Raw genomic sequence first — 25,233 nt, forward strand, 5'->3', positions numbered from 1 at the left:
GACAGATCACCTGACCTTCACAGAGACCTTGGCAGACCCTGACTCTACACAGTGCCCACGTGTTTCTTTGTATCTCTAAGTCAGTGATGACCTCACTCTCTGCCTACTACACTGTGTCTAGCGAGCTTGCAGCACAGCGGCACACACAGGCAAGCACCAAGATGATTATGTACCTGTGTGGTCAGGGGAGGGCAGAGAATTGTGGGACTGAGAACACAAGCACCTGACTCAGATCCAGGAGGTCAGGCCTAAGCTAGGAGTAAGGAATCATCTGTTCTCACTCCTTCTATGAGTGCAAGAACAGCGATCTGAAGTAGTAGGCAAAGGGATGACAGGAATCAGGCTAGGAACTCGGTGGAATTCATGGGGTGCACGGCGCTGGAGAAATGGGAAAGACTTTATGAACAACAGAAGCCGGGCACTTGAACAGTGATCCAGAGATCTTAGATCTTAGATCCAGTGATCTTAGAGACCGACCCCCTGGGGCTGAGGAGTGACTGTATGCATGGGAGTGGCATTTGATCTGCTGATGGGATTTAGGGAAGCCTACTGACAAAGATGGATCCAGTGAGAAGGCCAGGGCTACATTGGAAAGGAGTAACAACAGCCTTTCGTGTCACAGCCACCAGCAGAGCGGTCCAGCCACAGATGCCATGGTGATAGGTGGCCTCGGGCAGATGGGGAAATCGGGAGAGGAGCACCCAGAGGAAGCCACTATCCACTGGAGTCCCTGGGTGCCAGGCAGTGAGGGAGGAGTGGGGGCTGCGGTTCCCCAGGGGACATGATCAGGTAGCCTCTGCAGGAACCTTGTGATCCCTGTGAGGTGGATAGTATTATTTCCTTCTATCCTTTTATCAATTTTATATTTCCTGCATGTAAAACTATCTCAACAATGGAGTGTCATGTTGGGAAAATAGAATATACACATCAAGTATAATGTTGGAAAAGAGAATAATTATACACGCATAAAGTGAATACACACACAAAAAAAAGGCAGCATGAATGGGAGTTGTCTCTAGGTACGGGGTCATCTCCTCCTAAAGGTAAGACAGAGATCCACAGAACTCAATAAATGTTCACGATTATATCACCAGGTGCAACAGAGAATAGATTTGAATCCAGGCCTTGCTGCGTGCACATCTTTGATCTTTCCCTGCCCTGTGCCAGGGAAGTTAACTCACTTTGTTAGTGAACAGTCTCCCTAAGTTTCCTAAGCTTATTATCTACCCACAAAATACATTTAATAACAGCCCAGTGAATAATTCAATGGCTGAATCCCCTTCTATTCATCTTGATTCCTATCCACAGTCTCAACAAGACAGCAGGCATTTGAATAAGAAAATCCTTCTCCTTTCTGAAAACACACGGCTGAATGACAGAAACTGTCTTCATCTCCGGGAGCGTCTGTAGCAGATAAAGCCTACATTGGATGGCTTATACACAGGGACTGATTTCTCACAGTCCTGAAGATTGGAAGTCCAAGATAAGGCACCATAGACCTTGGCTCACAGGAGCCTCTGCTTTCATGCAAGCTCCCATAGGACGCAGGGGCAGCGGGCAGAAGGTGAGGGAGCACTCTGTCTCTTATTCTGACACTAACACCATCCCAAAGGGACCCTGTCACCTACCCACCTCCCAACACTGTACTCTTGAAGATCCTCATTTTGGGAGAAGGTTTCTAATATATGGAATTAGCCTCTGGGGTCCAGAGTCTGTCTACAGCAGCCACCAGTTGAGCTGCCTGAGAAGCAGGGTGGCATTGGCTGTGATCAACAGAAGGGCACACTAGATGCAAGTCCTCTGAGAGGTGCCAGCTAGCTTTTGGTGCACTGAAAGCGAACAGAAGCACACCACAGGACATGGTCAAGGTTGGCTCAGGTGCTCCGTCTCTTTAATTCTGACACTTTAGAATTCAAGGAATTAGGCAAGGGATAGCCTGGCCCAGGTATACCACAGAAGTGGAGTGTCCCCAGTGCACTGGCTTCTTGTCAGCACCGCAGAGACTGCTTTCTGCTGGTCCTACGACCTTCTGCCTTCCCATCTCCCTCCTTGAGGACAGAGAATCCGCATCTTGTTTGAGGTGGAAATCTCTCCTGAGTGCATGCGGTCCCTGTGGTACACCCACTCCCCTGGCTAGTGGGTAGAGTGGGAAAAAATCGGGCTTTACTTCTTCCTGGCTGCTGGGACCTGGTGAGCAGGGACAGGTTGCTGAGCGACGGTGCTTCTGGGAGAGCCACATGTCCAGGAGGGGTCACTGGGCTGACCATTTTGAGAAAAACGGGACAAGATTCTTCATGCCACCATTCTTTTCCCTAGTTTTGCCCAGAGTTTTGGGTTCTCATGAGACCAACCTCTCCTTGTCTACATGTTTTAAATTTAAGACAGTGGAAGCTGGGCTCTTTTACTGGCAAAACGTGAAGTGAGTGTGAGCTGTACTTAATAAGGCTGGCAGATAATGCCTCTCCTTCTCCCTCTGTCTCTCCTCCCCTCTCCTCTGCTTCCTTAGCCTCCTCGGACTCCACATCTTGCCTCCTCTTCCTCTCCTTCACTACTTGGACAACTCAGCAGAGATATGCTTTCCCAGAATTCCCCTGGCCCATCACCCCTCTCCCAGGGCAGACATCCAAAGCCCATCCAGACACACCCTCTGTCCACCCCTCCAGGCGTGAAGGCGGTCACCCTCAGCCAGCCGCACCATCAGCGGGAGAAAAGGGCGCACCACTCTTCACTGTTTCATTAGTCCCTGTAGACATCCGAGAGCCGCCACAGCCCGTGCTGCCTTTCGTATTTTTGGTAAGGAATTCTGCCCAGTTAACCTCCCTCCCCCACTCTCCCCCAGCACACTGCCTCGGTTCTTTCATGGGAGGGCGGCTCAGATTACAGGGGCTTGAGGACAGGGGATATTTCTGTTTAATGTATTTTGAGCATGTCTGCTCTAATGAAGCAATGCGTATAAATAGTGCCCCCAGCACCCATGTCCTTACAATAGGCTCCCTATTTTCTGGAGGGGAAGATAACCAAAAAGCCCACCCAGTGGCTCTGTGGTGTGAAGAGACAGAGGGCTGTGACACCCACGGGCCACAGCCTCCATCTCTCTGTAGTCACATGAGCTCAGCTTGCCTCTCTCCCAGCTCAGTCACCTCACCTGACTACAAGTCCACTTCACCTGTTGCTTGCAGGGATTAGTTTCGCTACTGTGTCTGGCTGTAGTCAAAGGCAGCCATGGGGAATGAAGATCAATGGGAAGACAAACACTTGACTCACTATGGACCCTTGGTAAGAAGAGGCTGTCATGACCAAATAGTCCTGTCCACTGCCAGTGTCATAGTCTCAGACCTTTCTGCATCCGGGGAAATCCACATGCAGAGGGGAACCTGTTGTAAGGACATGGATGCTGGGCCCAGGACCCCAGGGTCTAAAACAGGACCCCAGATCTGCCTTGGAGCAGCTATCCCACACAAGCAGAGAACAGTTCCCGGCTCAGAGCACAGATCCCATGTCTGCACTGCCCGACATTTCCCTGCTCGCCACACTGTGTGCATTTGTGGAGGCGCTTGCTACCTAAGCACACACATCACTGGATAAAACAAGCTGGTCCAGGCTAGTCTCCAGTTTAAAATCCTCTCTCTGGGTTCACCAAGCCTGACCCTAAGCTCCTTTTCCACACCCACATCTCATAAACCAACCCCAAAAGACTCATGTGCCTTCCTCTAACACCAGTATTTCCTTTCCCCAACTTCCAACATTGTCTGATGTCAGCTCCATCACAGACGACATCTTTTCTTTACCAGAAAACCTCCTATTCAGCCTACAAATCCAGTTTATATTTCTTCCCAGTTTATGGCTCAACTCCTTTGTAGCCTTGTGTTTGTTTGCTGACCAGGACTGGCAGGGTCCTGAGCTGACCCTCATCTCACTTGCCAAGACTTCTCACTGGGCTGCAGTCCAGAGGAGCTGCACAAACCTCAAAACCACAGGGCTAGTGGATAGAAAAGCCATACCCTGACCCTAGCCCAGCTTTGCCACTATTACAGGCCGGCCTGTGAATCAGATCCCCAGGTTCAGCCAGGCTCTCCACGGAGCCAAGGTGTCAGAAAGCCTGGTGAACTGACAGACCTTTCCCTGAGCCTCTATGGCAGCAGCAAGGCTCCCTTGTGAGTGTGGTGCTTGTTCTGTGACTCCCAACTTCACTGTTCCATTCACCAATGGAATGGAGATGCAAACTGATTTGTGACTTCTCTAGTCTAGCACCTACATATGTGGTCAGATTTTTTCGTGCACTTCAGAATCACTGTGGTGTGTGTGTTTGGGGCATAGGGTGTTGAAATCAGAGCCAGCCAGTCCCTGAGCTTTTTTTTTTCTCAAGGCTAGCACTCTACCACTTGAGCCACAGCTCTTCTTCTGGCTTTTTCGGTGCTTCATTGGAGATAGGAATCTCATGGACCTTCCTGCCCAGGCTGACTTTGAGCCACGATCCTCAGATCTCAGCCTCCTGAGTACCCAGGATTACAGGCCCGAGCTCCTGGGACCAGACTTCAGTATCACTATTTTTAAACCTTCCATTCTATAAAGATTGGCTGAGTCCCTCTGTGCCCGGCATTGCACTGGTACTGGTGGTTCTGAGCTGAGCAAGGCACGGCTCATGAATTCAAGCTCATTGTCTAGTGGCAACAGCAGCAGAGCAGGGCACGTAAAATCAGAACTGGTCACCCTTATGAGTTCTGCAGAGGTCTGATGCCATCCCTTCCCTGCCTCACTCAGCCCATAGACCTGACTGGCTGGGGTAGGGATCCAGTGCCACTCCCCAGTAAGTCCACAACACGCTGATTGGATAGTCAAGCAGAACAAAGTGCGCACAACAATCTCCTCTGTAGGAGATCAGAGGCCTAGTACAAGGCCAGCTACTCATGATGATGCCAGCGAACCATGCCTTTTGGTATTTATCAGTATTACTCTCCAAATTGTTCAAAGGCTGGATTTTGACTGCTGAGTGCATTTAGATATAGGAAAGGTTATAAATGGGCATTTGCTGGAATGTTACTACTCCTTGTATTAGTAGGATATTACTAGGAGTAGAATGTTACTACCAGAAGTAAGACTGCATGAGGGTTGCTGGTACTACTGCATTTGTAACAAGCCACCTGTATTTCCTTTATGACTTAAAATGCTTCACTGGTGCCTCACACCTATAATCCCAGCTACTCAGAAAGCTGGGATCCGTGGACCACAGTGTGAAGACAGCACAAAGATGAAACATATGAGACTCTTATCTCCAATGAATCACCAAAAAGAAGGAAGTGGAACTGTAGCCCGGAAGTAATACATAAGCCTTGAGCAAAAACACCAAGCAAGAACCTGAAGCCCTGAGTTCAAGTCTCAATAGTGGATCACACACACACACACACCAAATACCCAACTGCAATCAAGAACAGTAGTTAGAAAAACAATCAACCAAAAGACACATGTGCATTTTATGTGGATTATATATGTTCACATTTATATGAATCCTGTTTTCCTTACTCTCAGTGTATATTTCATAGATTTATATTTAATATAAGTGAGAAGTGTGTAGGCTTTGTGCTAAGAGATTGAAACCCAGGCCTGCCACTGACTTGCTATGGGATGAGATGGTATCCATGAGCTTGGTGTGTCTGTGGGCAGAGAAAGAGCATTGTTCAGGATGAGTACCCAAGACGTGCAAAAGGTATACACCCAGTCTCAGGGTCAGGAAGCATGCTATTTTTGCTCTAAGAGAGTTCAAAATATGTCATGAGAAAGGGATTTAATTTATTCTAACTCTAACCCCAAACACAAAATAAAGACTGACTGAACCTGCAGTGAAAGCTTTCATTTGGATGAAAGGAAGAATTTTTAACCAACTATCCAACATCAAATGCAAGGCCAATGAAAGGAACAATTTGTTGGCAAAACCCTGAACTATGTCTCAAGACCTTGGTGGGTCTGTTTTATTATACTTCATCCTATTGTGGTAGGAGCATTTAGCCTGCCCTCTGCTCTTTGAACAGACTGTTAGATATATGGTTGAGTACTGTTCTATTCGTGCATTTATACAGCACATCTCCAGAATATACTCATTTTCACAGAAGATCACTGGTGTAACAATAGCGTTATACCATTTAAAATTATTTTTTGGTGGTTGTGGGGCTTAAACTCAGAGCCTGGGTACTGTCTACAGCTTATTGCTCAAGGACAATGCTCTACCTCTTTGAGCCACAGTGCCACTTGCAGTTTTTGAGTGGCTAATTGGAGGTAAGAGTCTCGAGGGGACTTTTCTGCCCAGGCTGGCAGATCCTTAGATCTCAGCCTCCTGAGTGGCTAGGATGACAGGCATGAGCCATGGTGCCCAGCTCACCAGCTCATTTTTCAATGCAACTTAATCTAACTAGTGATTGTGTCCGGTTTGCTTTTTCTTGTTTTTCCGTAGTTTACTCCACAGTGATGTAGATTCCTGGAAGATCAACGTGGCTTCCTGTGTCCTGCACTGGTGTGTGGGTCCAGGGAAGGGTTCTCGTTAGAGAGGACTCCAACCAAAAGATAGTGTAAACTATTTTTCTAAAAGTTAATTACAAACCAAACTTTAAAAAAGGAAAACATGAAAGATAACTCCCATATTCACTAGAGCACAGCCAAGATTGGCTGAGATCTGTGGCCTGAGTGAGAATCAAGCAAAGCAGAGGGCCATGAGGCGAGCACTGAGCATCAGGTGGTACTTGTCACAGAAGGCCTCGGCCTGACTTCTGGTAGGGTGTCTCCAGACCACTAAGCCCAGGGGAAGGGGGTGTGGGGAGCTCACACATTCTCTTGGTATCTGCCAGGACTCCTCTCAAGTATGCTCAGTTCTAGTTCCCACCCTAAAATTTCCTTGTAGGCCTTTCTCAGTTTTGAGTTCTCTTTGGGAACTTTTTTTCTCTGTATCAACAGCTCTAGCAAAGGGAAGGATGCCAAGGTAAATATCCTGGAGACCTTAAAAGCTCACCTGGTCCAAGCTTTCAAGTTTAGACCAGCTCACTGACAGCCCTCCGAAAGGCCATCCGACCTCTCAACGTAGTCCAGGGTGGGGGACTTACACTCTAATGAGTCAATCTCTACTGTCTCCGTACAGCCATTCCCGCTGACCTGGAATCCTGTGGGTGGCAAAACATCTCCTGTATCCCACCCAACCCCACCATTTGGGGAGCTAAAGACAGATCAGCAACTCTTCTTCAGGGTCTTACTCAGGTCACCCAGAAGACCTCAGACCACACTCCGAGTCCCCAGAGACCCTGCTGGGCATCCCAATGACCACAAATGACCAGAGAGGCCAGATGCCCAGGCAGCTGCTCCTGTCCCCCACCACTGGTAATCTTGTGGGAATTTCAAAATAAATGGGGAGGGGGAGGCTAAAGTTTAGATTTGTACATGATGTCTGGGCATTTCAGGTTGGCAAGTAATTAAAAGAATTGTGAAGCACTGAAACCCTTCACGAACTAGAGCAGCCGGTAGGCTACTTACGGAATCATTTTGCAGGTGTAAAGCCTTTAGAAAATCTAGGAGAAACACTGAGTCCAGAAAAACTAGAATCAAACACACTGGCCCTCCAAAGCTCAAGACTGTGAAATGGTTCATGTGCCCCCAGGAGAGAAGACTCTCCCCTCCAACCCAGTGCCCAGCATCAGGGCACTGACTTCCTGAAATCTGTCAGTAGTGGGATGACAAGAGGTCCTGGTCTGGGGGGGGGGGTGCATGGGGGGGCTCACTTCTGGGGCTCCCTACATGGGTTTGGCAAAATAAACAAGACAATGCTTGACAGCTGGGATCCTAATACTTCTTCCCCCCACCCCTTACTGCACACAGCAATGGAAGCCTTAGGAAAGAACTTTCTGGAATTCTAACTTAGAGGGCGTGTCTTTGACTTTCAAGGATATTTCCAGGTTTAAGTTCTGGATGGGAAACAGCGATTGGGAGTAGATTCACCTGTGTTCACTAAGTAGCACCCTGCCTGGGATCTGCGTGATAAGAACTAGGATGAAATTCTGAGCAGAGGAACTCAAAAGCCTCCTAGGACCCCAACAGGCCTGCAGCCCAGCCTCACAAGCTGTCTGCCTGTCCTGTCACAAATCGAATTCAAGTTCATCCACCAGGACTGCAGCACACAAGGCACAGGCTAACACACACAAAGACAGAAGCGCTGGCCTGGGGATTTGGCCTAGTGGCAGAGTGCTTGCCTGGCAGGCACCAAGCCCAGGGTTGGATTCCTAGGTACCCCAGACCTAGGAAACTCCAGAGGGGTGCCATGGCTCCGGAGGAAGCTCAAGGGCAGGGCTCTAGGTCCCCCAGACCTAGGAAACTCCAGAGGAAGCTCAAGGGCAGGGCTCTAGGTCCCCCAGACCTGGGAAACTCCAGAGGAGTGCCATGGCTCCGGAGGAAGCTCAAGGGCAGGGCTCAGGCCCCGGGTTCAGTGCCCAGGCCTGGCAAATGGAAGAACGACAGAGACGCTTCAAACAGAGGCTCAGGCATGCTGAGACCTAGACCAGCCCTTCCCTTCCACAGGCCAGGGCTCGGGGCGTCCCCGGACCCCGGGACGCGGAGACGCACCTGCCCCGGGCACGCGGCCGGCCCGCGGCGCCTTACCTGGCGGGAGGTGCCCGGGAGCGGCGGGACGAGCGCCGGGGGGGCCCCTCGGAGCGCCACGCCGAGGACCGAAGCGGGAAGACAGAGAGGACGAGGGGACCGACTCTCCCGGGGAAGGCGTGCCGGGCCGCCGCGCTCCCAGCCCAGAACAAAGCTGTCCCGAGCCGGCCAGGACGAACCCCAAGCTGCAGGGATCCGGGCCAGAGCGGCTGGGGCAAGGGGGCGTGTCCGGGGCGTGGCCTGGAGCGCGATGGGCGTGGCCTTGGGCGTGGCCTGGAGCATGGTGTGGAGGGGTCTGGAGTCTGGCGGAGGGGGGCGGGGAGGGGAGGGGAAGGGGAGGGGAGGGACAAGGGACTCTCAGGTTATAGCCATCACCGGATATGTGGGGATAATTTGGGTCACTGACATCGTCCACCGACTTGCCAGGCAGCTGCCTGGGCCAGTTTGGAAAGTTTGAGGGGAAGGCACGGAGGCGATGGGGGGCGGGGTCCAGCCGGGGTCCTGCCCCTGTGGGGCGGGTGCCCATCTGGAGAGCTTCTGTCCCCAATGCACATCAGGGGCCGGGGCTGGCCTGGGCGCTCTTCTACTTGTTCTTTCCAAGCACTGTTCCTAAAAATGGGCCAGGCCAGAGTATTTTGAACTGGATGAGAACTTGGCTCAATTCATGTGACCCTCCTGCCCAGTGAGTCTCCTTAGCTCTGGGGTAGCTGTATTTAGCTGCCTACTGGGTAGGAACAATGAATACACAGACAGAATGGGTTCCTCCTTGTCACCAGGACATTCAGCAGTCCTGCCCCTGCCTCCCTCTCCTGCCATCCCAGTGATGACAGTTCATTCCTCAAGTGTATACATTGAGTACAAGTACTGGGTGAGCCAAGATGAGGTGTGCTGGGGGTGGGGGGTAGACTCGGTTCTGGGGTGGAAACCAGCTGAATTCCAAGTCAGAGAGGTGCAGGGTGCAGAAACAGATGTCACCCATCCAGAGCATCTGCCTAGCAGGACGGGAGTCCTGGTGGTGTGTGCTCAGCATGGAACAGGCACATAGGGAAACCCAGGGGTGTACCCCTAAACCTGCAAGTGGGGAGAACAGGACTTTCAGTTCCTGAGCTCCACTAAACACCAGAGACAGATCAACACACCAGAGAATGGCTGAGAGGGACCATGGAGCCTCAGAAGGGAAGGCAGGCCCCTCCACAGAGCTCAAAGTCTTAAGAATGGGAGAAGCCAAAATGAAAGAGGGATGCTCAGTGATGGCTTGAGGGGTGACCTAGGGATCACAAGAGCTGGGCCTCCGGGCAGAGGGAAGGACATGGTGTGGGATGGAGAGATCTTTGAGGGGAGAGGGTAATGGAGGTGGTGGTGGTGTTGAGTTAGGGACCTAGGGGTTGAAACACAAATGTGAAGACAGTGAAATCTGAAGGATTTGGAGGGACTGTGGGGAGGGAAGTAGCAGACATGTGTGGGCTTGATGAGGCTCACAGGTGAGTTGGTGAATTCAGACAGCACTCCATCTGGAACTTGAGAGAGACAGTCAGAGACAGAGGCACACAGACAGACAAACTGACAGCAACAGACAGATACAGAGACAGAACACATTAGGATATCCTAGCAGTGAAGCTAGGGTTACTTTCAGGCCCTTCTGGTAACCACAAGTGAACAAGGTGTCTAAGAAGAGAACTGAGGGGAATTCAGCCGTGGACAACCACCAGCTAGTTGTCTTCAATTAAATAATTCAACACTTATTGAGTGACTACTGATGTCAGACATAGGGAATGCAAGTCTGGATAGATTATAATGCAGACCTTGAAGCAGATAACTGTCTGGAAGGAAAACTGTTACTATTGCTCATGAATAGTTGAATCTCCAGGGCTCTGATCTCCCTTACCACATCGCTATCCCTCGACTCCTGCCTGCACTTCTGAGACCCCTGACCACAGGGGGACTGGTGCTGGAGTTGGGACTTAGCTGCTGCAAGCCTTGTGGGTTCTCATGAGCCAGGACAGTCTATATCAAACAAGCGACCCTCATTCCATCATGGGCAGAGGAGTTGAGGGTCTTCTAGCTGTGCTCGGGGCCTACCTGACCATGGTGGCTGATCCTCTGAGCTAAAGTGGGGAGAAATACAGCTTTCAAGTGACTCTCAGATAGTGTACACAGCCAAGAGTCTTAGCTTTGATTTCATGTATTGATGCAGCTATAACAAATTGCCATTACATTAATTTTGTATAGTTCTGGAAGGGTAAAAATAATCAGGGTTAAAACCAAGGTTGTGGCAGACTGATTCCTTCAAGATTTTCCAGGGAAAAGCTGTTTGTACTCTGACTCTTCCAGCATCTGCGATTTTCCTAAGGTCCACTTTCTCGAGTCAGACTGATGTATCCCGTTGGTCATTAAAGCTACCACAATTCAGTCAAATGTCTCTCTCCTTCCTCTTAAAAAGTCTGTCAGGATTAGAGGTCCATCCAGATACCCCAGGAAAGTTGCTTACTCCAAGGCTCTTTCACTCTGTAGAGAAATGTAGTCATAGGGAATTTGGACAAAACCTTTTGGGGGCCCCTGTTGGCTTCCCATAAGCCTTGGAGCATCACAGCCTGGAGCACAGCTCTTTCATCTCTCCCACAGCTGCCTCCTACAGTGTAAGTGGAAGCCTCTCAGCAATGGACCTCAGGCCCTGAGGCTAGGACAGGGACAAGCCAAACTAAGGGTTCCTTCCTGAGCCTGTAGAACACCTGCAAAGACAGTACTACACAAACCAGGGTGTCATCCATGCAAGGCATGACAAAGAAGTACCAGAAGCAGGGAGAGGGGTTTGAAATGCCTCAGGCCAGCCCTGCTTTAGGTGAAGGGAGGCCCTTCCAGAAAGGCCTCCCTGCAGAAATATCCACAGAGCAGAGACATCAGTGAGGTGGGGGAAGAAGACATGACACCAGAAGGACTGGAAAATTGTGTCAGGTGAGCAGGACAGCTCAGGTAAAGGCTCCGCTGTGACAGTGAGTGTGGCACCGTAGAGGCAGCCACTGTGGGGTCTGAACAATGGTTTCTGCACTCTGATGACCCTTCAGGTCCAAGTATGGTCTGGCTATGGGGACAGAAGCACCCACACCAAGAGAATTATGGCTTGGGTATAAAGTGACCTCTCAAAAGCAAGTGAGTTGAAGGGCTTTGTCAGGCAGCTGGGGCACTATGGAGAGGAGGCTGGATCATGAGGGTGCCAGGTGTATGAATGTCTTAACCCACTGATAAGTTTATAGTGCGGGGTTATTAGGAGATATGGCCTGGGTGAAGGAAGTCAGTAAATGGGAGCATGTCTTTGGAAGATGTATCCACCCCACCCCTCATGTCTCTACTTCCTGGCCCCCACCAAGCCCCTCCATCGTGATGTTTCTACCTGGCCACAGGCCAACCAGCAGTGGAGACAACTGACCATGAACTAAAACCTTGGGAACCATAAGCCAAAGAAAATCTCTCCTCCTTTCAGCTGTGATTTGCCAGTATTTTGTCATAGCAACTAACAAGAGCTCCCGCTCACCTCCCATCCCTTCTCCATGTTCTTTAGGTTCCAGGCCCTCAGTGGCTGCAGACAGCTGCTGGACAGAGCCCTGGAGACTGCAGGCTCCCCTCAATTTCTCCTCACTGCTTGATTCTTTGAATTGGGAGAATGGGGAGATACTGGAGCTTTCATTCGGGTCCTGGGGCTGTCCCTTAGCCTTTTCACTCAAGGCTGCTGCTCTACCACTTGGCCACAGTTCCATTTCCAACTTTTTGGTGGTTAATTGGATGTAAGGGTGTCACACACGTTTCTGACTGGGCTGGCTTTGAATTGTGCTCCTCAGATTTTTGTCTCCTAAGTAGCTAGGATTGCAGGTGTGAGCCACTGGTACCAAGATCATTCTTCTATATTTTTATTTTTTTTCTCAACACACACGAGACATGGGTTCAAATGCGATGTTCTCAGGCCTCCATGATTTTTGCTGCTTCTGTCAGGAAGGTGAGCAATCATCTTCATTAGGGGAAGCCTGGCTCCCTCCACTCTCTCTCTGACATATCCCAGCTCTAGGGGAGAGGCTGACCCGGGAACAGGCCTTCCTGCCCTCAGCTACCTCTCCCCGATGCCTGGCTCCAAAGCCAGGGCTGGCAGTGAAGATGAATCTGTGGCTTTGACAACGTGACTGGCCTCAAGGAAGAGGAGCGTCAGTGATGTCTGCTTTGTGCTCCCAAGCCAGGCCTGAGAGACCTCCAGACTGGAGGCGGTAAGCAGACGCTCTGGAAAGACAATTCCGGAAAGCTTCCTGTCTCACTTCCTTCCTCCTTCAGACTGGACTGTTTCTCTGCCAAGATGACAAAGGGTTCAAACATCTAAGATGTATTAAACAGGGGCAGCAGGCCCACGTGTTGATCGTGGCGCACACAAGTATGCCAAGACACATTTAACAGAAGATATGAAAATGTCCCAAGAGGCTTCGGGGGATTTTTCCCCCCACATTCAGCCACTACGATGACTAATGCCAACAGCAAAGATGACAGACAAATTTCGGGGGTAATCAGTCACTAGTCACACTTCTTTCTGAAGTATTTCCTGTTTCCTGTTCAAATAGCGACCTGTCTGTATTTACCTACATGGGTCATCTTGTTCAGGATTGTCTAAGTTCTAGTCAGCTATTGGCCTGGCCTTCTCAAGCCCATCAGCTTTTTCTTCCATTTGTCCTTGGACAATCTCCCTAAACCCTGAAGGGACCCCTTTCTTGACTTCCCCAAAATCCATCCACTCTAGGCATTTCCCATATTTATGACAAAGGAGGACTTGACCTGAGGCGGGGGCTGCAGAATCCCTGATAACAGCTCAGATTACAAGAGCAGCTAAACCAGGTGGAGTTACCAGAATTCCCCCCCACCCCACCCCCCTTGGCCTGCCAGGGAATTCCCTCCCCTTCCTTTGTCGTCAGAGCAGTGCGCCAGAAGCCCACCGAGATGATAGGTCAGTTCAAACAGAAAAGGTGTCAGTGGTTGCCCCAGCCATCAATCAACCATGCTGAATTCCATTGGCCACCTGTATATGGCCAGCCCAACCACATGGCTGGGGCCTATAAAAGTAGCCTGTAAGATCAGGCGGGGTCACTCTCTCACTCACATCTTAGAGGTGGCCCTGACCGGTCAGTATGATTCTTGATGCTAGGCGCGGAATAAACTTAACTTCCAAATTCCACTTTTGTGTCAGACTCGTTCCTTTGATCACGGACCCTAACAAACCCCTTTCTCAGCATGACCCAAAGTGTAAAGGCCCCAAGAGAAGGAAGGTTTAGGTGAAGTCATGTTTACACTTAAATTCCTAGACTTCAGAATAATTTGGAGTGCTTGATTGGCACACCTGTAAATATGCATCCAGTGAATCAATGAATGAGTGAATGAAATTAATTGTGCATCTGTTTGGCCACCCTGGATGGTTCTTCATGGGTTTAGATGGTGTTTCCCCCAGTTGCAGTATATAACATGGGACACAGGATATGTGAATCTCCTACAAATCCAAAACATTGCCATGATCACAGAAGCTGCTTGATGAATACATGAGACAGATTTGTTTTTTGAGATCACTTAATATTAGGCTTTTAAGCTCCTCAGAAATCAATATGTCTTGCATGGAGGAAGAATGAATAGACTCTTTTAGCATGATAATTTGTTTCAGAATAATAAGCATCCTACAGTTTACACTTGGTAGATGGGCTTCTGCTTTATTATACCAACTCCCTTCTACAGAACAACAGATTAAGAACAATAACACTCCAATTTATTTCTGTAAGTTATTTGCCTTTATTAATTTATTATTATTTTCTGTTGTTGTTGTTGGTCATGGGGCTTAGACTCTGGGCCTGGGCACTGTCCCTGAGTTCTTCAGCTCAAGGCTACTGCCCTACCGCTTGAGCCTCAGCACCACTTGTGTTTTTCTAGTGGTTAACTGAAGATAAGAGTCTCATCGACTTTGGTGCCCGAGGCTGGCTTTGAACTGCGATCCTCAGATCTTAGCCTGCTGAGTAGCTAGGATTACAGGCGTCAGCCACCACACCCGGCTTATGCCTTTATTTTTGCAACATGTGTCCATCAGTACATAAGGAAAATGTAAAGTTAGTTTGGGATTGTTTCTTGAGCTCTTGGAAGTCAGGATCTTCCAGTACTAGGTAAATTGCCGTGGCCCCCCAGGCGCTGGTTCTGGGAATGTGGCCTCTGTGTGTGTGCCCTGGGTGGCCAGCCTGAGCAGTCACCCTGAGAAGGAAGCTCTGGTAGCCAGTGTGCCCAGGCTGACCCACATACGGGACAGCAGGCCCACATAAGAGCCAGGTGGGTCCATACCAGGCCCAGACAGACTCACGTAAGGAGCAGACTTCCATCCTTTCCAGTGGTGAGTCTGCGTGAGGACAGTCATGTTTGCAAATTGACTGTGCTGTCCCATCCCCAGCACCTGTGGAGTTAGTTGTCCAAAGCATCACTCCACCTCTCTTCCATCTGGATGCCCTGAGAGGGTGGTAGGGGGCGGGTTCAGAAGGAGGTCTGGTCAGCCTCTTCCTGTACCTTCTAGGAGGTTTTCCCTCTGGCCTCCGGAGGGAGGACTTGAAAAAGCAAATCCAGTCATGGTTCTGGATCCCACTGTGTCTTTCCTCCTCAGCAAGCGTTTCACAGCCAACTCCCCTGTACTATCTCACATCTTCCTCTGTTCCCTAGTGGGTTTCACTGTTTGTCAGCTGTCTGGAGTAAATTTTGTATTTATGTGTTAATTCTTTCTCTCTTCAGCCAGAAACAAGATCTGGCAGGCCAGGAGATTCTGTTACCACTATGTTCCCAGGACAGGCCGGCTGGCCCAGAACAGGGAAGGACTGTTGAATGAGACAGTAGTCAGTGACCTGATGGCTCTCCTGGGTCTGTGAACCCAATATGAAGGATGGAGAGAGGTGATTGTCAGCCAAGGAGGGCCCAATTGGAGGGCATGCAGCAAAAATCAGAACTGGAAACGTGCTACCAAGTTTGAGGGACATGAGAAAACCACGAGACCACTGCGGCTGGAGGTCTAGCTGGCATCTGATCACTGGAGAGCTGGTGAGCAGGGCTGTGTGTGAGAGGGGACACAGACGCCTGGGGTTAAATATCGCTCTAGGCAGATGGGGAAACCAAAGAAGGATTCTGAAACAAATTATGCTAATGCAGGCTATTCATGTTTCTTCTCTGCCAGAAGTATTGGGGGGATGTTTTTTAACTGATATCTGAAGAGCTGAAAAGCCTAATGTTAAGTGATCTCAAAAAACAAACTGGTTCTTACATTTATTAAGCAGCTCCTGTGAACATGGCAAGTTCTCAGATTTATAAAAGATTCACCTATTCTGTATCCCATATAATACAATGGTTCTGTATCCCATATAATACAACGGTTCTGATGTGACACATCAGAATCTTTGATTATGAGCCTTGATCTATCTTCCTCTAGAGATTTGAACTTTTTTCTATATGCTGGCCTAGAAACAACTGAAGGTTTGGTGTTTCTTTTTTTTTTTTTTTGTCTTTCCTTATTAGTAGTAAGACTCTGATTTCTACAGAGTTGGTTGCAACTATCTACTAAGAAATCAAATTCCAGTTTTCTGGCAACTCAAAATGTTCTTCCTATTTAGCATTGTCCCAGGTTCTTTTCAGAATAACTCAAGCAAAGACAGTGCCATCAGCTGGTATTGTGACCCTGTCCTGGGCTGCCTCTCCCCACCCCTGCCTATGTTGAGCCCCATGCCCCAGGCTTCCTTGTTTTAGGAATTAAATCTTCTCTCTGCTAAGTTCCCTCCTTCCAAGATTCCTGGCCACTCCAGGGGAAGTTCAATGGCACGTGCCCATGGGTCTTTCCTGTCTTCCTCATCATCTTTGTTGGCAGTGCCTCAAGTTACAAACTTCCACTTTACAAGAGAAGAAAGTAAGTCTCAGAGGTTAATTTAATCTGTCTTTGAGCTAGGAAAAAGCTGAGCCATTCCCTGATCTAGAAATTAATCAAAGTGGTGTGCAGTTATCAAAGCTAACCAGAAGAAACATTAATTAAAAAAGACAATGCTACTTCTGGGGATGTATTATTTATGAGCAAAGTTGTATTCCAAGCATGTTTAGCTTAGCATCAGTTATGAGAGAAAATTGGCAATAATCAAAATATTGCACACAGAACAGTTGCTTAAACAGAGGACATAAAGTTGAGAGTTGTTTTGGCATGGTGAGATGAGGTTTGCATTTGTGATTATGTCAAAATATCCATACTGTACTATTAAACAGGAAAAAATGTAGCAAATTCATAACGCAGAATTCTCCATTTTTCCTTTCAGAAACCATTGCTGGAGCAATTGTTTGTGGCTCTGTGCTCTCTTCATTCAAGATGTCTAGTCTGGTACAAACTCAGACACAGCCTCTTTGCCTAGGAAACAAATCTCATTTTGTAGCATCATTTCCTTGCCTAACAATACATCTTGGGCCCCTGACAATTGGCGTTTTATTTAGACCTATCCCGGTCTGTTGATGACCTCTTTGCATTCTGTTTCATTTTGATCTTATTAATGCTCCATGCTTATTACATACGAGAGAGTATGCTTGATACTGTTCCTTAAGTGGAGCATAGTATACTGAAACTTCCTACACAGTTCTCTGAATGACACCTGGTTATCTCGGTTGATTTTCGGTTAACACTTTACGATAAACAGCTTTGTGTATACTGCTGGGTTCCATACTCATTAAAAATAGGAAGCTGCATCTGTACTGAACATGTCCAGAGTTCTCCTTCAGCAATCCAGTGTAACAATCACTATTTATTAGCATGCACTTGGCATTGGGTAGCAAAAGTAAAGTGGGGCTGATTTAAACTACACGAGAGATGTGTACAGGTGTCTACACACACCACGGCGTTTGATGTTAGACTTTAGTGTCTGCAGGGAATTCCGGAGCTGATCTTTGGGGCGTGAGCAGCCTCCCTCATTTCCTATTTCTGTTTGTGGGGGCGGGGGTTGGGGAGGTGGCTGGCCCTGAAGCAGGCACAGAACGTGCACAGCTTCAATTCTGGTAGATATATATGTTTTGAGCATCTTAACTGTTAGAGGCCAACAAAGGATGATAGCTTTCTCCTGGCCAGGACAAAAAGCCACAGGGACTCTATGGAGCTATGGCGTGATGCGGGTTTACAGACTACGGAAGAAAAGGACCTGGCTGTCCACATGCTTCCCATGCAACCACAGCCCTTGCTCAGAGAATGACCTGTGACAGGAGCATCCTGAGTTTGCTTCAAATCAATAAATGAGCAGCTTTGGCACTATTATTTATCCCCACGGTGATGATCAGAAAACTGAAGCCCAGAGAAGTTGAAGACATGCTGGAAGTGCCCCTGTCCCCAGATGTCAGCGGTACTGTGGGCTGGAAGGTGGCGATGGTCTGCATGTTCTCCTCTGTCTGGGAAGCAGGAGGCCGTGAGGGCAGTTCTGTACAGTTTCCATCCTACAGAGAGAGAGTTGGAAAAATGACTCGGAAATAACCAGGTCTGCACTTCCCAGAGACATTCCTGGCTACATGCAAATGCATTATCCATCCGGTTGCTCAAGAAAAAGAAATCCACTTTCCTAAATTGCATGCCTCTGTCTGTATTCTAGGGATTACGCATCCCCACCATCTGCCCTGCAAGCGCCCGTCATCCTGGCCCCTGGCTTCGCAGCATCAATTATTTTGACAAAGTGCCTGTGCGTGCTTGCCCAGCCTGGCTTTGCACTCCCCCACCTGTTGCTGGGAGAGCGGGAAGGGCTCCTGACAAATATTTACAGAGTGAAAATAAGCAGGGGGGTGAGGAGATTGGCAGCCTGGAGGAGTCAGGCCTCAGGCAACCTGGATGTGAAGGGAACGGAAGGAACTTTGCTCTGTTGCAAATAGCACAGAGGACTCGGCTATTTCTTCTGCTCTGCCATGTACATCGCATGTGCATGCTCATGTACGGGGCTGACGTGGGCCATACTGCTACCATCTCTATGGAGAACCTGTAATGGGGACTCAAGGATGTTTGTCTTACAAGGTGGTATCCAGTGGTAAACCCTGTCTCTTATTTGGTAGTTAGGCCCAAGTGCTGACATGAGGAGTACCCTTTGTTAGGGAGCCATCAGGTCTTAGGAGGGGCATTAACACTTGGGGTACATGGAACTCTGGGGATGAAGGCCCAGAGGGCATAGGCAGGGTAGCGCTCCAGGCATGTCGATGGAAGGTAGCTGCAGGCCTTGCCCTGTCTGGGCCTGGGTTCAGGTGTGCCCTGGGCACGGGCTGCTGACCTCAAGAAGGTACAGACCGGCTCCAGTGCTCCATTGATGCGAACGTCACTCACACTATCTGATTTTGATTTGGTGACATTTTGAGCCAGTGAAAACACTTTAACTTTTTCTTCCAGGTGCACTTGTAGCTTTCATAGGATCAAGCTGGGAAGCCCTTCTTTATTACCTTGTGGCATCAGACTTCTTTAAATGTTATGACATGCTATAGTTTTTATTTTTAAGTATGTCTGATGATGTACAAAATATGTTCATAATCAGAGCTATACTCCCATGTACTTGGCAAAGCAAGTCAGGTTAATGGGCTATGTGCACCCCACTTTTCTGCACTAGTGAGGTACCATTTTGACAGCACTATCCTTGTGTTAGAATAAACCTCAGAGGCTCTTGCTGGTTCTCCTCTCGCTTTTAGCCTGTCTCTGATTGGCTGTCATCGGTTCTAACACGTCTCTGATTCACTCTCACTGGTTCTCTTTTCACTTTTAACACATCTCTGGTTGGCTGAGATATAGGGCAGCTCAGATTCCAGCCCCTGGAGAATCCCAGTCATCTCTTTGACAAAGGCCCTGCATGATTCTGATGCTCTTATCCCTGGACCAGGCTTGTAGCACACAGCACTACCCTTTCCCCTTAGAGAAGAAGAAGCTGAGACTCAGGGGGAGAGGACCCCCTCCTAGCTTTCACAGCTCATTTGTAGTAGCTGACCCGTGACGCTCGGATTGGACTTCGGGTTTGCAAATAGCATGTCTGAGCTTCCTCCTTTCTGGAGACACTGTGGTTCTGGGCATCCCAGGTGGCTGGCCCACACAGCCCCAGCCCTGGGCTATCGGAAGCCTCTTCTCTGTTCACGTGTTTGGTGACTGATGGAGGATTCGATGGCTTTCTTCCTCCTATTTATGGAGAAGCAGGCTTCTGGGTAGCCCTCGTCCTGAACCTCAGCAGCCATTGTCCTGTCGATTCCTTTGCTCTTTACCTGTGATCCCTTTTACTCGTGGCTCCAGAAGTTTTCTCATCTGCAGAATCATTTAGGAACAATTGGGCATGATTTTAAAGTCAAGAACCCCAGGAAATTCATGTTGAGGAGGCTTGGTTTGTGTCATCCTCCGAAGATTATAAACAAGTAAGTGGAGGCTCAGAGGGCTTGAGACCCTTGAGCAGCTCTTGGCAGCGGAAGTCACCAGCGCAGCATCGTAGCCTCGGCCTTGGCCCTTTCACGTTTTACAAAGCCAATACCCTGGGAAGAGGGAGGTGACACTGAAAACAAAGGGCAAAGTGCCAGACACGTGCATGAGTGGGAAGCCCCCAGAGCAGCCCTGGGCTGGCCTCAAGTTGGACACAGCACCGAACCTTTGGCCCTGAGGCCATTCCTGTATCAGGTCAGGAGCAGACGGGAGGCCCCAAACTCACCTAGAATCAGATGTGGAAGGGAGCAGCATCTGGCTTTCCCAGGAGTCCAAACATGAAGCCTGTGACCCTTGTCTGCTGTCTTGAGCAAATCGGAAGCCAGGAAAGATCTTTCTAAACAGCCATGGCAGCAGTGATCTGAAGCCGACCGCTCAGAACACTCACTGTCTGGGCTGGCTGTCCTCCTGACAACAATGCCCAGCCCACCCCAGACCCCTCTGCTACTGATCCAACAAACACTGAACAGGTTAACCTTGGAAATGACCTTCTGATTCAAAGCCAGGAGGGTGAGGCCAAGTCCAGAGGAGAGAAGCCGTGGGAATGTGGAGGCCCCAGTCATCCAAGGGTGCACCCCCATTTCTACTGCTCCAGGCAAGATATGACCCCCTCTTTTCACTGCACTTAAAGGCGTCCTTCTTTCTCTGGGCACAATGCAGTGAATGCAGCCGGGTTTCCTGGCTGGATGGACATTCCTGCTTTGTGTAGACCACAATGCCCGGTTCCCACGGGCCACAGACCTCGCAGCACGGGCATTCTCCTGGCTAAAGGCACTTTGTTGGGAGGGCATAAGGGTCTCTAGGACTTTCTCAGAGCACGGTTCAACAGGTTGTCTCTGCCCTCAGAGAACAGGGCCGGGGGCCCAGGATGCTTCTGAGTGTGAGCTGTGGCATGAAAGGGTGGTTTCTGTGAGCTGGAGGCACGCCTGGTCCATGGGGGTGGTGTCAAGGGCTGGGTGAGAAGATACCGAGCTCATGTTCACAGTAACCTCCCCAGGCCTGGATTCCCACATCTGCGAACAGGAGACTTTAATACTCTAAACTTCCTTCCCTCTTCTTCCTTCCCTCCCCTCCCACCCCCCTTCTGCTTGTGCTGGGGCTTGGACACAGGGCCTTTTTGGGTTTGTTTTTGCTCAGCCACATCTGTAGCTCCAGCTTTTCAGGGTCAGTTAAACCTATATACCATGGACTTTTCTGCCAAGGCTGACATTGAACCCTGATCCTCAGACCTCTGCCTCCCTCAGTAGCTAGGGTTACCACTGTGAGCCACCAGCAATTTAACTCTAATTTCTCTTTAAAACATTGTCCAGGATTCACTGCAAACTGTCCAGTGTCTAAAGCACGGTGAAGATGTGGATGCTTTGTTTAAACCTCAAGGAAACAATGCTGTCGAGGTGGTTTCTTTCACAAACTCTCCCTGGTTTAAATTTTCTTTTCATTTTGGTGGCTCTTGTTTGCTATTTAATGTTCTAAGTAAATAAATGCAAAAATGGGGGCTAGGAGTTTGGCCTAACAGTAGAGTGCTTAGATAGCATGCGTGAAGTCCTGGGTTCGATTCCTTGGTACCATGTACGTAGAAAAAAGCCAGAAGTGGTGCTGAGGCTCAAGTGATAGAGCTCTAGCCTTGAGAAAGCCCAAGGAAAGTGCTCGGACCCTGAGCTCAAGCCCAGGACTGGCAAGAAAAGAAATGAATAAATAAATGCAAAAATGTTTCATTGCTGGCATGAGTGTCATGATCCTTCTCCCTACCATGCAACTATGAGATGATATAACTGACATACAGCACTGCCTGAATCATGCCACATCCATCTGGAGTTTGCTACGTGCCTGCACACGCAGGTCTTACCAGACAGTGGGCATACTGCATGAAATCAATGGATTCCATGGTAGTTCTGCTTCAGGTGCAAATACCCGGTTACAACACAACCCAGGACAGAGGACCCTGTACAGGCCAGCGAAGCTCCTGCCTGTCCACTCTGACTTGTCTACTCGGATTTTGTGTCCCTGAGATATAGCTGCTGACAGACTCGTTGAACAAGCCAGTGACCTCTGAGAGGGGACACAATGAGTGCTCCAACATCAGGCAGGAAAGTGCTCCTCCCTAGCTGCCTGCCAGACAGTGTGGGGAGAAAGGTCTTCCCAGGAGGCCAGTCCAGGCCCACAGCAGCAACACCACGCCACCGAGACTGATTTCTGGTGGGAGTTTGCCCTCTGGTGGACTGCAGAGGTAATAGTCCCAGCCTGGGCCTAGGACTCCTTTTCTTGCTTAATTACCTTTAAAATAGTTGTAAAACCACGATTTGTCATTTACTCAAGTAGTTTATGCACACAATATATCTTGATGAACGTCTCTCCTTTCAGCATTCTCCCTCATCCCTCTCCTTCCTTCACTCTTTCTAATTCTGTAGGATATACATTGAATTCTGTTTGAGGAAGTGCCAATATTATCTGCTAAAAATCTCTCTGGTCATAAATCTCTTCCTTTAGAGTCCATCTTAATTCCCAAGGAATTATACCCCACCGCGTACATTCTAGGAACAGTCGTGTACATATCAACTATTGTGTTCAAAGACTGTGGATTGTTCAAAGATGGTAAATTTTCACTGAATTATCATGGAATCAATTCTTGCAAGTTGGATACATTCAAGAATATTGAGATGTGAGGCTAAGCGAAATGAACTCCAGGATATATGGAAACAAGAGGCTTATCGTTGTGATGGTTGTTCTTAATGTGAAGCTATTTCTCTATGTGAAGCTATTTCTTTTCTTTTCCCCTTATGGTTTATTTCATGTTGCTAGTGTATTGGAACCTGCTGCCTGGTATATTGTATATATGTTTAGTTATTTATTTGAAAAAGGGAAGGAAAACAAGACAAGTGGGAGAGGGTGTGGGGAGGGAGAATGGGAGAAAAAACATGGGAAGGGGCATCAATGTTTAAGAAGTAATGTACCCACTACCTGAGGAATGGAACTGTAACTCCTCTGTACAACATTCCGACTACAAAATTTTAGAAAAGAATATCGAGGCCACTAAATCCAGGAAGTTTTTAGTTTCTGCGAGGTCATATATGTCAGCTGTGACCCCAACACAAAGATACCCTCTGTTTGCATGAATGCACGTATGTACACATGTGTGTGTACATGGCTATTGGTGCCTGTGTCGTGGGCTCACATGTATGGGCGTGCATGCTTGTGTACATGTGTAGGTGTGTGAGTGTATGGTACCTGGATTATGTGTGTGTGAGTACATCTGTGTGTGTCTGTCTGAATGTGTGTGTGTGTGTGTGTGTGTGTGTGTGTGTGTGTGTGTTTGTGTGTATACTTGTGAAGAAAGGGGTTGTGGTATGTCCTGCCATATTTTTTTTTTTTTTACTGGAAATCTCAGTCTCCAGGCCTCTGGATACACACAGTAATCTCGAATTCTTATTCCATGGGGAAATCCACTCGTGAGTCAGAAAGACCTGTGCTGGACTGTGGGCTCCAGGGAGGGCACCCACACCTGGGATGAAGAAAGGCCTTTCAGAGATGGGATTGGCCCTGGCCATGAGAGTGGACAGAGCTTGCTGGGGTGAGGTGGCTGGAGGCTGCAGGAGTTGACATGCTAAGAGGTTCTGCGGGGAACCTGAGTGTGTGTACTTTGGAAGTAGCCAAGAATTTGACTACGGCTGCAGTAAATATTTTGACTCACTGTTTGACAAGCTAGATTTAGGATTTCAATTTCCAGGACTGGCTTTTCTACCAAATTGGTATTTTTGTGGGCAAACAAAAAGCAAACGACCAAAAAAAAAAAACCACAATCTCTCCAGGCCCTTGTGTTCTTCCCCTTTCAAACGAAGTGATTGAATAAAACAGCTTCAAGGCCCTATTTCACTCTATGAGGCATGCAACTACAGATTCAATAATGTCCTGTGAGGAGGTTGTGAAATGGGGCCTGGATTCCTGAGAGTGCCCTTTAAATGTCACCTCATCAAGATGTCCTCAGTCATTACTTTAATGGTTCTCTTCCCTTCTTGCTTAATAAAAAAAAAGGACATTAAATCCAACCTCAAACCCCAAGGTAAGCAATTTGTTAAACCATGCTGCAGGGATGATTCAGCAGCATGCACGGTGGTTGAGCTCAGGGATCCTGACGGCGCTAACCCAGCCTGCATCCCACACCAACCACCCTCCATTGTGCCAGGCTTATCCGAGGCACAGGGAGACCCAGGTGAAAGAATATGACCACCCCTGTTGACAGAGAGCTGGCTCTTTGTGAAATACAGGGACATCAGCAGATCAGGCCTGCAGAATCCTAAGAGAAATGGTTAAAGGAAGCATGGGGCTGGGGATTCCTGTTGACTGGGCAGATATACAGAGCTGGATGGGAAGCCAAGCCGGGGTGTGGACGATGGGGCTGGGCGAGGGGAGAAGCTGGGGCAGCTGTAGCAATGGGCAAGGTGGATGGCACCCCCTCCCCGTGCTAATGTGGATTTTTCTTTGCCACACAAAGACATAAAGCCTTTACGGAGAGCACCGCAGAGCACACAGTGAGACGCTGCAGGATGAGTGGGGGAGTCAGCTTCCGAAGACCCCACATGCCACAGCAGGAACTGGAGACCCACCAAGACCTCCCAAGCTGCTTAGGCTGTTTCCAGGGCCATGTGCGTACAGAACTGACATTTGGGGAGGAGGCTGAGGAAAGAACCTAGCCCCAGAGACCTCAGAAACTGACACATGAGGAGAGAGAAGAAAGTCGAGAGAGGGAGGGAGAGAATGATAATCAAACAGGCAAACAGATATACCTTGGCAACTTTATATAAAGCAGAAAGCTTTAATGTAAAGCAAACTTAATCTTCATGTAAAACAAAAAAAGATTTCTGAAGTTTTAACAGTATTTCTATCTCACGGAAGTTGTCTTCTTAGCTCTCCTGAGATTCTTGAACTGTTCACTAAATCTCTTCACAGTGGAAGCATCCAGGGTGCACACGGGTTCATTTGCATACAGATCAGTACCACATGGGTTCATTTGCATATATATCAGCACCGCAAAGGCTCATTTGCATACTAATCCCCACCCCACCCCCACAATTTGCACCCTGTCAGAAAGAACATGGCTTTATGTGAAGGCATTACTTAGT

Source organism: Megascapheus bottae, chromosome 9, assembly GCF_031878675.1.
Source record: "Megascapheus bottae isolate mThoBot1 chromosome 9, mThoBot2.hap1, whole genome shotgun sequence".
NCBI lineage: Eukaryota > Metazoa > Chordata > Mammalia > Rodentia > Geomyidae > Megascapheus > Megascapheus bottae.